The sequence below is a fragment of the Staurois parvus genome, unplaced genomic scaffold (assembly GCF_062004578.1).
Source record: "Staurois parvus isolate SC_StPar_1 unplaced genomic scaffold, SC_StPar_1.0 ptg000303l, whole genome shotgun sequence".
NCBI classification, from domain to species: Eukaryota; Metazoa; Chordata; class Amphibia; order Anura; family Ranidae; genus Staurois; species Staurois parvus.
The window spans coordinates 8,650,681-8,665,890 of NW_028318099.1; the positions used below are offsets into that span (position 1 = coordinate 8,650,681).

Here is a 15,210-nt window from a genome sequence, read left to right on the forward strand (position 1 = left end):
ATCTGGATGGGGGAATCCCTCTTACTGAGCTTTTGTATTTTAACAGCTTCCCTGCCATCAGAATACACTCAGCACCTGCTGGCTATAGCTGGCGGCAATGACCAAGCGAAAATTTACAAACATGGTGGTTGTACAGAAGCTGATCAAGAGATCAATTTCTGTAAAACCAGCCTGCCCAAAGAAGAATTGAAAATCGGGTGGTCTTTGCTGAACCAGCCAAATTTTGATCCATCTATGGCTAGCTTTAGTTTACCAAATGGAAACATGCCTGTACTCATGCAGATTATCTACAGAGAAGGACCATTTAAAAACTTTTCTGACAAATACTAATGCATTCTGACAATTACTAGTGCATTGACTGACTGCTGATGAATTTCCCACCTGACTGTTAAAACCCTTTATGCATATTATTAATAGAAGATCAGAGATGAAATCATGATAAGGCTGACAACAGTTCTCAAATGACCATTTGAATTACCCAATATACAACAGTCAGCACCTTTCTGAAATACTACACATTTGGCCAACACCATAGGTGGCTGTTGCAGATCAGACTGCCTTGCCCTTTGAGGAGAACTCCTGGTGGCCAGTCCACAAATGTATGGTCATCCTATCACTTCCCTAGTCTTCTTCTACAGGATCATACATTACTTGAGGGGGGGAAACTTCACCACTATGCAGACACCTCTTCATGAAGGTAAAGTATTCTACTTTCTTCCCTTGGCATCAGAGACTCCGCTATCTCCTATCTATCCCAACGCTCCTTCAGTGTTATCTATAAGGCTACCACCTCCCCTCCTCCTCTCTGTTGGGGTCCCCCAAAGCTCTGTCCTCGGGGCCCCTTCTCTTCTCCATCAAAACTTTCCCCCCCCCCACGGCAAACTGATACACTCCCACAGCTTCAACTATCACCTCTACGCCGATGACACGCAAATTTACCTCTCCACCCCTCACCTCTTCACTCTCCGCCCGTATCGCCAACCTACTGAATGACAGACTGGATGTCGCTCCATTTCCTCACATTGAACATTTCCAAAACCGAGCTCCTAATTTTCCCCCCAGCCCGCGCCCCCCCATCCTTTCCATCACGACCAACAACGCCACCATCAGTGCCACCCTGCAAGCCAAAGTCCTAGGTGTCACTCTAGACTCAAACCTGTCCTTCCAACCCCATGTCCAATCGCTGGCAAACTCATGCAGGCTCCACCTCCGCAACATCTCCAAAATACGTACGTTCCTAACCCCAGACACTACTAAACAACTCATTCACTCCCTCATTATCTCACGTCTTGACTACTGTAAATCCCTTGTCACCAGCCTACCCCAACACAGGCTATCCCCGCTTCAGTCTATCCTGAACTCAGCGGCCAGACTCATCCACCTTACCAACCGCTCCGCTTCTGCCACCCTCCTCTGTCATTCCCTCCACTGGCTTCCAATTGCCCAATGCATTAAATTCAAAATACTAACACTGACATACAAAGCCATCCATAACGCTGCCCCAAACTACCTCACAGACCTGATACCCAAAATACTACCCAACCCGTACTCTTCGCTCCTCACAAGACCTCCTACTTTCTAGCTCCCTGGTCTCCTCCCACGCCCGACTACAGGACTTCTCTCATCCTCTGGCATTTACTACCCCAATCCATCAGACTGTCACCTACCCTCCTGACCTTTAGGCACACCCGTAAAACCCATCTCTTCAGGGAAGCTTACCCCACCCTCACCTAACAGCCGATCTCCTCCACTCCTACCACTCCATCCCCCACAGCCACTTCCTCCTGTACCACTATCCCCTCCCTCCTAGATTTTAAGCTCGAAAGAGCAGGGCCCTCGAACCCCTCGTGTATTGTTTTGTTACTGTACTGTCTCATGTTCTGTCCCCCACTATAATGTACAGCGCTGAGCAAACCTTCTGGCGTTATATAAATACTGTATAATAATATTTCTACTAAGGCTACAAACATACAGTTAATAAAAAGCCCTTGACAAGTTACTACTGATACTGGGGGGAGAAAAAAAAGCCAAGCCAAATGGGTTTATACACATTGCTGCTAAAGAAACTGTTCACTAGCTTTGTACAGCATCTAAAAATGAACAAGGTCTGCAGAATTGCAGATGGATGCTGAGGTTCTCATCCTCCTGAATGATACCCACAACTCAGAGGGAGCTGAACAGCTAATCAAAACCTATTCAAATCCAAACCCCAGGCAAGAGGTAGTGTCCACATCTTGTAGGTGCGGGCCAGCTTAGCTCATGACAACCAGATCTTAACATTAAACAGATGAGCCCAAGAATTGACAGTAACTGTGAAGACCATACAGTGGGGTACATCTGGTCCTATACTCACGACCTATGAGCAAGACTTTCCTACTATCAATCTACCAATAAATGTGGTGGCCCTTGTGGTTTATAAATGGAGCACCTAGAGTTCCTTCTCCCACCAGTGAGCAAACAAATGGAGGCAAGAACTGTTTCATAGCACTTTTCCAACATCTGGCCAGCAACAAACGTTAGTCTACAGAACATGCACATCCACTCTTACTTGCTGGATCCTCTCCACATTCATCTGAACACACATAAAATGGTCAGAAAAAAAAAATATCAACCTTCTTAAATCACAAGCTAAACAATCTCTAAATAAAATGTATTGTACATGATACATAGAACAATTAAAACTGCCACTTGGTGCAAAGGTGTGTGTATGGCTACAAGTTCTTTCAGGCCTAATACTTATACTGCAATCACACCACACACTGTTTCTTTTTCAAGCCAATAAAACACAGTGACAATCACCACCACTGTCAGCTATCATTCCCATCAGCAAACAGTTAAGAGTTTATGGGTTTACAATGACACATCGATGATGAGCTTGAACTCTCTCTGGACTGAAACATACAAGGTCACAGGTAGTCATCACTCAGGCCTGATGCTATTCCAAGGCGTGGTGACATCTTCTACTACTTCTACTCCCACTTAGCACTCAGACACACAAAACAAACTGCCAACTTAAAGCTACTCTGCTACCTGCAGATGATGATAAAACAGTGATTCATCCCGCCTGTTCCTCCAGTACATCAGACATATGTAAGAACACACAGGCAGAGCTCAGTGAAAGGCAAGGCAGATGAGCAATCGCAGAGGCACTCGATGATGCAAGCAATGTTGTATGGCACAGGAAATGCAGCTTAGCACTGAAATGTGCTCTCCTTCCCAATGTGAAATTAGCATCCTCCTACAGCGATCACTGCACACTTACTGGCACTAGACATACAAAAGGGCACCTGGCAAGGGTCAACATGTCTTTTCCAATTGCCAATATAACCTGTGGGTGACCGCATTAGCCTAGATTAACCCAGAGTCACATGCACAGACAACCGCAAATGCAACAAAACCCAGGTATCAAAAAGGTACAACTGAGCACCTCAGCTGATCAGGCAACCCTTCACACAGCGGTGGCCATCATGTCTTCTCCAGTTGTTTCTAAGGGCTATAGGTAACACTTATCAGACTAGTCTAACCGACAGTCATATGCACCAAATTAACCTGTACAAGCGGTACAACAGGGCACCTGGGCTAATCAGACTGTCCTTCACATGACAGTGCCCTCCATGTTCTCTCTAACCACCAATGTGAGCTATGGGTGAAGTCCTCAAACTAGGCTAACCCATAGTCACATGCACAGTAAAGACAATTGAAAGCACAATACAACCCTGAACCAAAGCTATAACAGGGACCCTGGGATGATCAGTCTGCCCCTCACATGACAGTGGCCATCATCTTATCTCCACTTAACATCTGAAAGCCGTTGTAACTATGGGTGAAATCATCAGCCCAAGGTAACCCAAAGTCGCATACACAGACAACCTGGCTTAAGAACCATTTACACCAGTACCAGAGGTAGAACAGGGTACCCAGGCTGATCAGTTTGCCCTCCCAGTGTAGAAGCAGTTAGGTCCTCTCCATTGCCACTACAGGCTAGGTGTGACCTCAGCCTAGGCTAACCCAGAATTCCATGCTCAGACAAGCTGATTGCAAGCACCCTATAACCCAGTACCAGAGGTATAACATGGAACCAGGGCTGAACAATTTGCCTTTCCCCTGGCAGTGACCATCATGCCTTCTCTACGGAGCATGACAGTGGCCACTATAGGTTCTCTACTTGCCACTGTAAGGTACAGATTACCTCATCAGCTTAGACTACCTCAGTCACATCCACAGACTGATTGCAAATATAATATCCAATAACCAAGGCTACAACAGGGCACCTAGGTTAACCAGCCTGCCCCTTACAGAGCACTGACCATCGGGTCTTCTCCATTTGCCAATATCAGTTATTGGTGCAGTCATCAGCCCAGGCTAATCAAATGTCACATACAGACACAAGCCAATTGCAAGAACCATATTAACCAATACCAGAGGTATGACAGGGCAACAGGGGCTGCTCAGTATTCCCTTCAAATGGCAGTGCCCACCATGTCTTCTCCACTTAACATGACAGTGGCCATCATGTCTTCTCTATTTGCCACCGCAAGCTTTGGGTGAACTTAGCATAGGCTAACCCATGGCCAAATGCATAGTAAAGCTGATAAGTGCAACAGAACCCGGTACTAAAGCTACAACAGGTCACCTGGGCTGACCAGTCTGCCGTGTACATTACAGTGGCCACTACATTATATCTACTTTCCAAAGATGACTATGAATGAAGTCATCTAGGCTAACCCATAGTAACATGCACAGACTTGCCCATTGCAAGCACCACAAATCCCAGTAGTGGAGGTACAACAGGGCACCTGGGCTGACCAATCTGCCCCTCACATTACAGTGACCACCATGCCTACTCCACTTGTCAATGGAAGTCATGAGCCTAGGCTGACCCATGATCACATACACAGACTAGTCTATTGCAAGCACTACATAAACTGGTAGTGAGGGTACATCAGGGCACCTAGGCGGACCAGTCTGCCCCTCACATGACAGTGGCAACCAGGTCTTCATGTTATTGCCATGGTAAGCTGTGGGTTAAGTCCTCAGCCCAGGCTAACCTCCCATAGTCACATGCATAGTAAGACTGATGACAAGCACCATACCAACCGGCCCCAAGGATACATCAGGGCACCTGGGCTGCCCAGTCTAAGCCACACATGACAGTGGTCATGTCTTCTTCACTTGCCAATGGATATATGGATGACATCATCAGCCTAGACTAATCCATGGTCATATGCAGAGACTAGCTTTTTTCCACCACAGCCTAAACTGGTACTGGAGGTACATCAGGGCACCTGGGCTGCTCCATCTGTCCCTCACATGACAGTGGTCACCATGTCTTCACCTGCAAAAGGAAGGCGGGGGGGGGGGGGGGGGGGGGGGGGAGTCAATGGATGGGGGGGAGCCAATGAAAGGTATGGGGGGGGAGCCAATGACAGGTATGGGGGGGGGAGCCAATGACAGGTATGGGGGGGGGGAGCCAAACACAGGTATGGGGGGGGGAGCCAATGACAGGTATGGGGGGGGAGCCAATGACAGGTATGGGGGGGGGGAGCCAATGACAGGTATGGGGGGGGGAGCCAATGACAGGTATGGGGGGGGGAGCCAATGACAGGTATGGGGGGGGGAGCCAATGACAGGTATGGGGGGGGAGCCAATGACAGGTATGGGGGGGGGAGCCAATGACAGGTATGGGGGGGGGGGGGGGGAGCATGATCAGTCTGGCCCATTACAAGCCCTATATAGCCCAGTACTGGAGGTCCATCAGGGGCCCTTGGGCAGACCATGTCAGTGGCCCCGTCTCCTCCATGTGCAAGGTGTGGGTGAGGTCCTCAGCCCCCACCCCCGGTCCCGCTGCCGGTGATCCCCATAGAGCCCTGCAGTAGCGGAGATACACCAGGGCCCCAGGGGAGCTCAGTGCGCCCCCCACATGTCCAATGTCAGCAATGGGTGAAGTCCTCAGACTGATCCCCCGGGTCGGATGCTGTCCCCCGGCACACCGATCGATGACCTCCATCCACACAGAGGAACGAAGCGAATACCTGATCCAGACAGCCGATGTCAGCGGGCCCCGTCCAGGGATGGGCAGCCTCCTCCAGAGCCGGCACAGGGCGGAGGATCAGCAGCTTTTGTCACCGAGTAGAGGAGGGGATGAGCGGGCAGATCTGGGTCATGATAACCGGGAGGTCGCTTACATAAGCCGGCCAGCTGGGGAAGAAGGAGGAGGAGAGGAGGGGGGAGACGGCCGCAGGCCTCCTAGTGAACGAGGGGAGGAGGTGGGATCCTCCCCGCAGGCATCGCCGGGGCTTCCCAGGGAGTCGCAGTGCTGAGTGTTGCCGAGGAAGGATGGCGGATCTCGGGGTGGAGGAGGCGGAGCCGAGGCTGGAGGAGGAAAGGATGGGGAGGAGGATGCTCAGCCCAGGGCGAGCTCGGAGGAGGGCGGGGCCTGTGTGCAGCTAATGTGCCGTCACAGGTGCTGAGCGAGTCACTTCCAGAGCGGATCACATGACTCATCTGTGTACAGGAGGGGGAGGGGGAGACACAAAGACACCGAGAGCTACATCCTCCATGTGTCTGCACACTCCTCTACACGCTCCATGTGTCCGCACAGTCTCCTCCTCCATGAAGTACAAGGGTCTGTCTGACCCATACGGCATGGATCGGTCGGCTGTGCCCTCACATTACACAGTTCTGGTACATTTGGATGAGATTGTGCAATCAGATTGTAGTGTGTATGACCACCATAAGGTGTACCATTCCCACTGATATCCTTTACGACAACCATTTGTCAGTCCCTGCACCCTATACATGTACACAGAGCCCCTGTCTAAGATGTAAATGTCACCCACCAGTGGAAGACCTCAGCCTGGGACTGATTAAATGAAAGCAGTGGGGGGGTCAGCAATTTCCATAAGGGAGACTCTAATGTGACCCAGCCGGCGGTCAGAGACCGCGGACGTGACCCAGCCGGCGGTCAGAGACCGCGGACGTGACCCAGCCGGCGGTCAGAGACCGCGGACGTGACCCAGCCGGCGGTCAGAGACCGCGGACGTGACCCAGCCGGCGGTCAGAGACCGCGGACGTGACCCAGCCGGCGGTCAGAGACCGCGGACGTGACCCAGCCGGCGGTCAGAGACCGCGGACGTGACCCAGCCGGCGGTCAGAGACCGCGGACGTGACCCAGCCGGCGGTCAGAGACCGCGGACGTGACCCAGCCGGCGGTCAGAGACCGCGGACGTGACCCAGCCGGCGGTCAGAGACCGCGGACGTGACCCAGCCGGCGGTCAGAGACCGCGGACGTGACCCAGCCGGCGGTCAGAGACCGCGGACGTGACCCAGCCGGCGGTCAGAGACCGCGGACGTGACCCAGCCGGCGGTCAGAGACCGCGGACGTGACCCAGCCGGCGGTCAGAGACCGCGGACGTGACCCAGCCGGCGGTCAGAGACCGCGGACGTGACCCAGCCGGCGGTCAGAGACCGCGGACGTGACCCAGCCGGCGGTCAGAGACCGCGGACGTGACCCAGCCGGCGGTCAGAGACCGCGGACGTGACCCAGCCGGCGGTCAGAGACCGCGGACGTGACCCAGCCGGCGGTCAGAGACCGCGGACGTGACCCAGCCGGCGGTCAGAGACCGCGGACGTGACCCAGCCGGCGGTCAGAGACCGCGGACGTGACCCAGCCGGCGGTCAGAGACCGCGGACGTGACCCAGCCGGCGGTCAGAGACCGCGGACGTGACCCAGCCGGCGGTCAGAGACCGCGGACGTGACCCAGCCGGCGGTCAGAGACCGCGGACGTGACCCAGCCGGCGGTCAGAGACCGCGGACGTGACCCAGCCGGCGGTCAGAGACCGCGGACGTGACCCAGCCGGCGGTCAGAGACCGCGGACGTGACCCAGCCGGCGGTCAGAGACCGCGGACGTGACCCAGCCGGCGGTCAGAGACCGAACATGCTATAGGAGTTGTTGCAGGGGACATACTCTAGGAGACAGTCCTAGACGGGAGACATTACATGAGATTGCTAGAAATCACTACATAACAGGACAATAGGGAAGCACTGACTAGGGTCTGCAGTAGCACTGAGGGCTGCACAAAGTGTGCCAAAGGGCCACGGGTTGTGCACCAGGGCTTTAAAGGTAGCCACCATTTTTCTGAGCACAGAGCAGTCACTTCCTCAGTGGAAACTCCCCCACCCCCCTCTTCCTTGGTCTCAAAATCTACATGTCACTTTCTGTAATTAAATATGTACATTTCCAGCCTTGATTGAATATCTTGGTTCAGAGGGGAAGGCTGGCAAAAGCTGTACAGTGCTGAAGTTCACAGATGAGGGAGAAAGGAGAGAATGTCAGGGAGATAAGATAAGACACTGTCCTTGTAAGTTTAACTCTTTCGTTTAGCGTGTGGGAGAAAACCGGAGTACCCGGAGGAAACCCATGCCAGCACAGGGAGGACATGCAAACTCCAGGCAGGTAGTGCCGTGGTTGGGATTTGAAGCGATGACCCCAGTGCTGCCAGGTGACGTGCTAACCACTTTCATGATCTATTGATGTTCTCTGAGCGATTTGTTTTGGGAAAATAATTTATCTCTGGCATGATTCAGTTCTCATCTATGATTAGACGGTTCTGTGAGCTCTTTACTTTAAAATGCAAAAATAAAACTGAGTATAAAACATTTTAGTAGAATATGAAATGTATAAAACAGTATTAATGATCTTACGTTTTTATGGAGGGAGGAAAATCCTTGAGAAATACACTGACAAAATGTCAAAGAATTGGCCGGTTGGAATTGGAAGGTAGATGTAGTATGCAGGTAGGTACATTTCTTCAGGATAAATATAGAGACCCCCCCAGAAGTCCAAACATGCCAAATTGTGATCTTTCTGTATCAGGTCATCAACCTGCTAAAGGGCAATATTCTCAAATTACCCGTCCCTCATTTATATAAAATGTTCCGATGTAGACCACATTACACTCCTATGATTGCCCATGCAGGCCACAGCAATGCATGTGCTTTATTTGCCCCTCAGCAGTGTACACTCAGCTTTCCTTCGCTCTCCCAACACCAGCAGCACTGAAAAGATTTGGTACGTTTGGCTAAGAACATGTGACTTGATTTCCTTCCTTTCTCTGGCGATTAACCTAGCACTGGCACATGGGGGCAGGGAAAGCATTCTCAGCCCGGCGTAAGCTCCAGCTAAGGTGACTATGCGTTTACACAGGGCTACCTTTGCTTGCTAAACACAAGAGCTCATGCACATGGATGCCTTTGCCCATACAGCATAAAGAGGATGTATTTCAACACTCTGGATTCATAGATGGTGCTGTATGCATAGAGGGACATACGCCCTGAACACAAAGTCCACATTTGGGGTATACTGTATGTCCCTGTAAATGAGTACTGCTCAGATGTGCATACAGCTGCTGTGCATTTCAGCCTGTCACTGATTTTGACATACACGCCAACTGTGACTGCCGGGTATATGCACCCATCTGCATGAGTATGAAAGGAGAGTATGAGTTGCTGAGGAGTGCAGTTTACATCAAACCGGTTTCTTTGCTTTATATGGTCTATAGTTGCAGGCAGCGGAGCTTGGCCCCACCCCCATCTCCCTCATTACAGGATTTGATTGACAGCAGCAGGAGCCAATGTTACTTCAACAAAGCCTGGGAGAGCCGCTACAGATGGGCACAGAGCTGGATAATGTGAGGACTCGGGTAAGTATAGGTAGGGTGACACTGCCACCTAAATATTTTTTGCCTAAATACTGGAATGCATTAAAGTGTTACTAAACCCACAACAGTAAAATCAGTCTGTATATGCAGTAAAGCATGCTTGTTATACTCACTGTGGAACCTAAAGGGGTTAATCCTCTGCATTGTGTAAAAAGGATGTTTGATCCCATCTTCTCTAATCTTCCCCTTCTACTGTCCCAAATCCATCTGCTCGTAGAACAGAGCCTTGGGGGCAAGCTGCATGTGCTCAGTTTGGTGTGTATTGCTAGAGAGTTTTTGTTTTTGGGAAAGTGCATGTGATCAGCACAAGGCCAATCAGCGCTGTCCAGAAAGAGGGTTAAGGATTATGCAGCTTCATAGGACAATCAGGCGAGAATGAAATCTTCTCCTACAAGCTTTAACCAGTGCTCGGCTAGGCACTGATAGATGTCACAAGACTGCTCTAACTGCTGATGAGAAATGGTATTTAGCAGTTTTTACTACAATAATTGCATTTCCATGTTGTGTGTACTGTGGGAGACCAGATATAGTGAATGCAGGGTCCTGGGTTTAGTAACATAGTTCAAGCTTTAGAACCACATTAAATTAGAAAATGATCTGTGTGGAAATAATTATTTTTCCTTTAATGCTGAAACTTTACACTGAACTCAGACTATAAAAAAAAAAAAAAAGCTTTCCTACACAAACCGGTAGTTACTAATATGTTGTTAAACAGCTTGGAGGGGGTGTTTTTATCTCCCAAGGAAAAGGACTAAAACTGTTGGAGAATTTCTAATTCCTCCAGTAAAACAGAGCCGTCTTTGTTGCCTGGTACTATCAGTCTCCTACAGATTCCAACTGTTCACTGAGCTGCACTCAGCTAACCGCCTTACCTTCAATTACTGTCTTGGCTGGAAGCCTGCGAATGCTTGTTGTGCAAGAAACACTGTGTCCTCTGCTGTACTGCAGGTCGTTTGGAGCAGACTGCCATAAAAATGGATTCTCATACAGGTTATAAATATCCAGGGCTAGGGGACTGGAGAAAGATATCCGGGCAGTGACAGATTAAAGGCCGGAAAGAATACACACCATTGAAGAGCTGATCAGTGACAGCTCACATGTGTCGTCCTAAAAATGACAGCTCAGTTCAATGTACACCCCGGGTAGCAACAGTTAACTGGACACCTATTCCTCGAGAGACACTAGGACAGACCCATAACAACTGGAGGGAATATGGCTGATGCTGATCAGAGGTCAGTCTTTCCATTAACATTTTTCCTAGAGCATGGGATAGACATAGGAAGACAACATACTTCTGTCACAACAGTATTAAACATCTTACAGAGGTTCTAACACCCACATTGTCTGGAAAAAAATAGATTTGTGTCCCTAACTACAGGAAAGGAGGGGAAATTATCCAATGGGGTCACAATCACAGTCCTAAAAAGGAAAATATTAGCTGGAATTGGGCTTTAGTATGGCACAAAACTCAACTAAAAACAAAAAAAGTACCTTCCCGTTGGAAGGTAGCTTCATTCATTCTCCAAGGTCCCAATGTATGTAGGAACATAGACACATCCTCTCTTGCTTGCTCCTGAGGTGGACTGTGGACTATGGGATTAGTAGCATGCATAAAGCAGTGTACATGACGGCACTAACGCACACTGATCAATCCAAACAAGCGGAAGTGAGAGGACAAAGAGGTTTAGAAGCACATGGAGGACATTACAAGGGGGCAGAACAACACGGTAAGAAATTATTTCATGAAAAAAGATTACAGGACCATTAAGGAATGGATGTGTATGAATTACTTCTGGAGAATGAAGATATTGTTGGATTTTACTGGATGATCTCTACTGTTACTTTGAGAAGAAGGGTGGCTTGCCATTAATGTGGTGTTGGTGCACCTTGATGGCCTGCTTAGGTTACAGAGCTGCTGACTATAAATGTAGCCAAACAACAGCCTTCATTTACCTCCACAGAAGCATGTGGATTTATAATGACCATTAAAGATAATTTTTTCCATCGGCTTTAAAAAGGTTTTTCAATAAAAGTAGAATTCCAGTCAAATACTACCTGCTCCCACTCACATTCTGAGCCCTACAGTATACAAATTACCCTGTAAAGGAAAGATGTCTATTCTGAGGGCACTCTGGTCCGGTCACATGATCAGCTCCCAGCTCCAGGGCTGAGGGACAGCCGACAATGGATGACCCATAGTAAGTCTATGGGTGACATCACCGCATACGCATTGCGGCTGCTGACGGCGATCTCCCCTCTTCCATTTTTGCTTTCACAATAGTAAAGTACTGTATAGACATCTTTCGTGTACAGGGTAGTTAGTATAGGGCTTAGAATGGGGTGGGAACAAGTTTAGACTTAGTATTTACCTGGACTTGTAATTTAAGGTTACATTGTATTACACTAGATTCAGTTACAAAGTGTCAAATAGGCAACTCAAAAGCTGGCCATACACTGTGAATTTCAGCTGGTTCCTGTTCAACTGGGTAAAAATCTTTTCATGGGTGACCCTGTCAACCTCCTCCCTACACAACAGGAGCCAGACACAAAATCAACGGCCGAACAGTGGCTGCATCCAGATGGAATCACTGTTCAGATATTTTGACAGCCACTGCCGCAAGCTGTCACAATACAATAGCTGGCAGAGGGATTTGTCAACCCACGCCCTTAGTGTAGATGAAGGAATCTAAGATTTTAATCAGCATATTAGCCAGCCTTAAGCCGGCCATATATTGAACAAAATTCCTCTTGTTCAGCGGGGACCGGCTGAGATTCGATCCATGTATGGGCTTGCTGATTGTACCCAAGTCAATTGACTTGAGTACAACCAGCCTGTCAGATTTTTACATACGATTACTGCCCGCACACATTGTGTTCTGCCAGCCAGGAAGGCTCCCCGCGCTCCCCCCCAACTGACAGAACACAACAGCGTTGTGGGAGACATCCCCCCCCCAATCAACACTGGCTGTGTTGATGGGGATTCAAGTGATTTGGGGTGCCTTAGAACAGTACCCCTTGTACTAATGAAAGAAAGAACAATGTTATAAGATCTAATTCTCCTGATTGTGTTAGGGCTCATGCACATAGCCAAAGGGGGGCATGCAATGTGCAAGAGCACACAGAAAATCCCTGGAAATCACAGCTGCCACTCAAAGAAAAATATTACAGGATCTGGCTGTACACAGGCTTGCACCAGTACTTACCTAAACATGCACATGGGTGTACAACCCTGGACACAGACATCACATGGACAGAAAGGCTCCAGCTTCAGGCCTCCTTACCACTATATGACGAAGAGAAGGACAGGCCACACACGGGGCAGTCATGGTCGTATATTCCTGGAAGTTACGGTATATACATAGACACTGCCAGGGCGTTTTGGTTTTTTTTTACAATTAGAGCTGTTTTTATTGTGGAGACCGATTTTTGCATTATGCTATATGGCCATTGCTAACAAATTGCTCTTGGTGGAGTTTTTTCTATGAAAGGTTTCTAATTTCAGATTAGACCAAATCAGAGTTGTGCTTCTTAAAACACAGGATTACATACCCTGAACTTCCCACTGGTTCAGCAATGCAAAGTTCACTGGCCTGATTAAAGCAAACAAGACTTAGCTTGTACCTGTCATGCAACTGACTCACACATGCTCTTTGTTTGCGTGGAGTTGGCACAAAACAATATTGCGGGTTAAAGAGGAACTTTGTAGTTGCAGTTGGAAATTCAGGTCAAATTGAAGGGTGATGAAAATCTTTAAAAAGAACCACACTGGTAGCATTGCTGAAATTATGGCTTAGAAGGGAAAGTGAACACTACGGTTGTAATGTTGAACTCCAAGCAGAAATATATATATTTTTTTGATTGGTGCAATGTGGGGGGGGGGGTGCAATTACCGGAGGAGATCCCCTGTATGGCTCTCCCTGTTGCAGCTGAAAAACAACTTCTTTCTCTTCCACCCCCATATATCAGCTACAGCAGGGAGAATCATACAGGGGATCGGCTCCCGTAATTGTCCCCCCCACTTCCTGTCCACTATCAGATTCCCCCTGCTATAGGGGGGAATTACAAGGGATCAGTTCCAGTATTTTCCATTCCAATCACCATCCATATCAAACATCCCCATCCCCAGCTGCCCGCCCCCCCCCCCCCCCGTGTGCCTCTCTGCCCACAGTGCTGCCGGCTTTCCTTCTATCCTCTAAATATTTATATTTTTCTTGGGAAGGGGGGTGGGCTATTAGGTAGACTGTACAGGGGTTCACGATTTCTAATGGCAGCCTTGCTCCTGGATGTGTTATAGGTGTATAAATCTCAAAAGACACTGGACAAAATGACAGCTCCAACATCAGATAAGTCCATTCACATACCTATGTTTGTATTTAAAGCCTAACTCCAAGAAAACAAATTCTTCCATTGCACTGGGGCTGTGCCTGCACTATAAGGTTCAAATGCTTTGTGTCTAGGGGACAGGAAAAGCACCCGCTTACCTGATCCTCTGCTCCCCCATGCTCTGACAGTGGACTCTCCCTCAGCATCTCCATGTCCAACATAAGGCTGTGTACCTGGTTTGGTCTCAATGACATAGGGCCTTAGGCCCCCCCCTAGTGCTGGAGAGAAGAGGCTGCAGGGATCAGACTAGCAGTGTGGAGGAGACTGCAGAGGATCAGGCAAGTAAAATTGCCTTACCTCCTAGACAGTGTGGTCCCTGTCCCACTGTAAGCAGGGGTGGACTGACAACTCATGGGGCTCCCGGGCAATAGGGGATCATGGGGCTCCTGTGTCCTCGCCCACACTCAAACCACACCCAAAAAAGCCTATGAAAGCTACCAGGGGCATCTCATGGGGCCCCCTACTGACCCTGGGCCCTTGGGCAGTGCCAGAGTGCCTGAATGGTCAGTCCGCCCCTGACTGTAAGGCAAGAGTTTTAGTTTTTTGGACTCAATTCATTAATTTCAGGTACTTATATAGTGCCATCAATTTACACAGCTCTTTACACATATTGTACATTCACATCAGTCCCTAACCCTCAAGGAGTGTACAATCTAAGGTCCCTAACTTACATTCATATATACACATACTAGGGCCAATTTAGACAGGAGCTAATTAACCTACCAGCATGTCTTTGGGAGTGTGGGAGGAAATCAGAGAACCTAGAGGAAACACATGCAGGCACAGGGTGAACATGCAAACTCCAGGCAGGTGCTGCTGAGGTTGGGATTTGAACCGACAACCCTAGTACTGCTAGGCAGAAGTGCTAACCACTTGGCCAATGTGCTGCCCAGTTTAGTCCTAAATAAAAAGTTCCTAAGCCCTAAACTGCATCTGCAATAAAAAACCTAAACAAAAAAGAAAAAAAATCTTTGATGTATAATGGGACACTGCTGAAAAGTCAGTGACTTGCTTTCTACTCCCCTATGTGTATGTACAATACAGACCGCAAGTTCTTGTCACTGATGTCAACTAGCACAAGTGACATATTATGCTCCTAAATATGA

At 48.9% G+C, this 15,210-nt stretch overlaps 1 protein-coding gene across 2 annotated transcripts in view; it reads right to left on the bottom strand.

Annotated features, from left to right (window-relative positions):
• The window catches only part of JMJD1C (jumonji domain containing 1C), a 362,032-nt gene that overhangs the window by 147,607 nt on the left and 199,215 nt on the right, over positions 1 to 15,210 (bottom strand). Inside the window, exon 1 of one of the 2 annotated variants that reach the window (XM_089683213.1) lies at positions 6,033 to 6,377. The exons of the other annotated variant lie outside the window; for it this stretch is intronic. The gene's annotated coding sequence lies outside the window, so the exon portion shown is untranslated. Of the gene's footprint in view, positions 1 to 6,032; positions 6,378 to 15,210 lie in introns of those variants that run through there. 2 annotated transcript variants of the gene reach the window in all.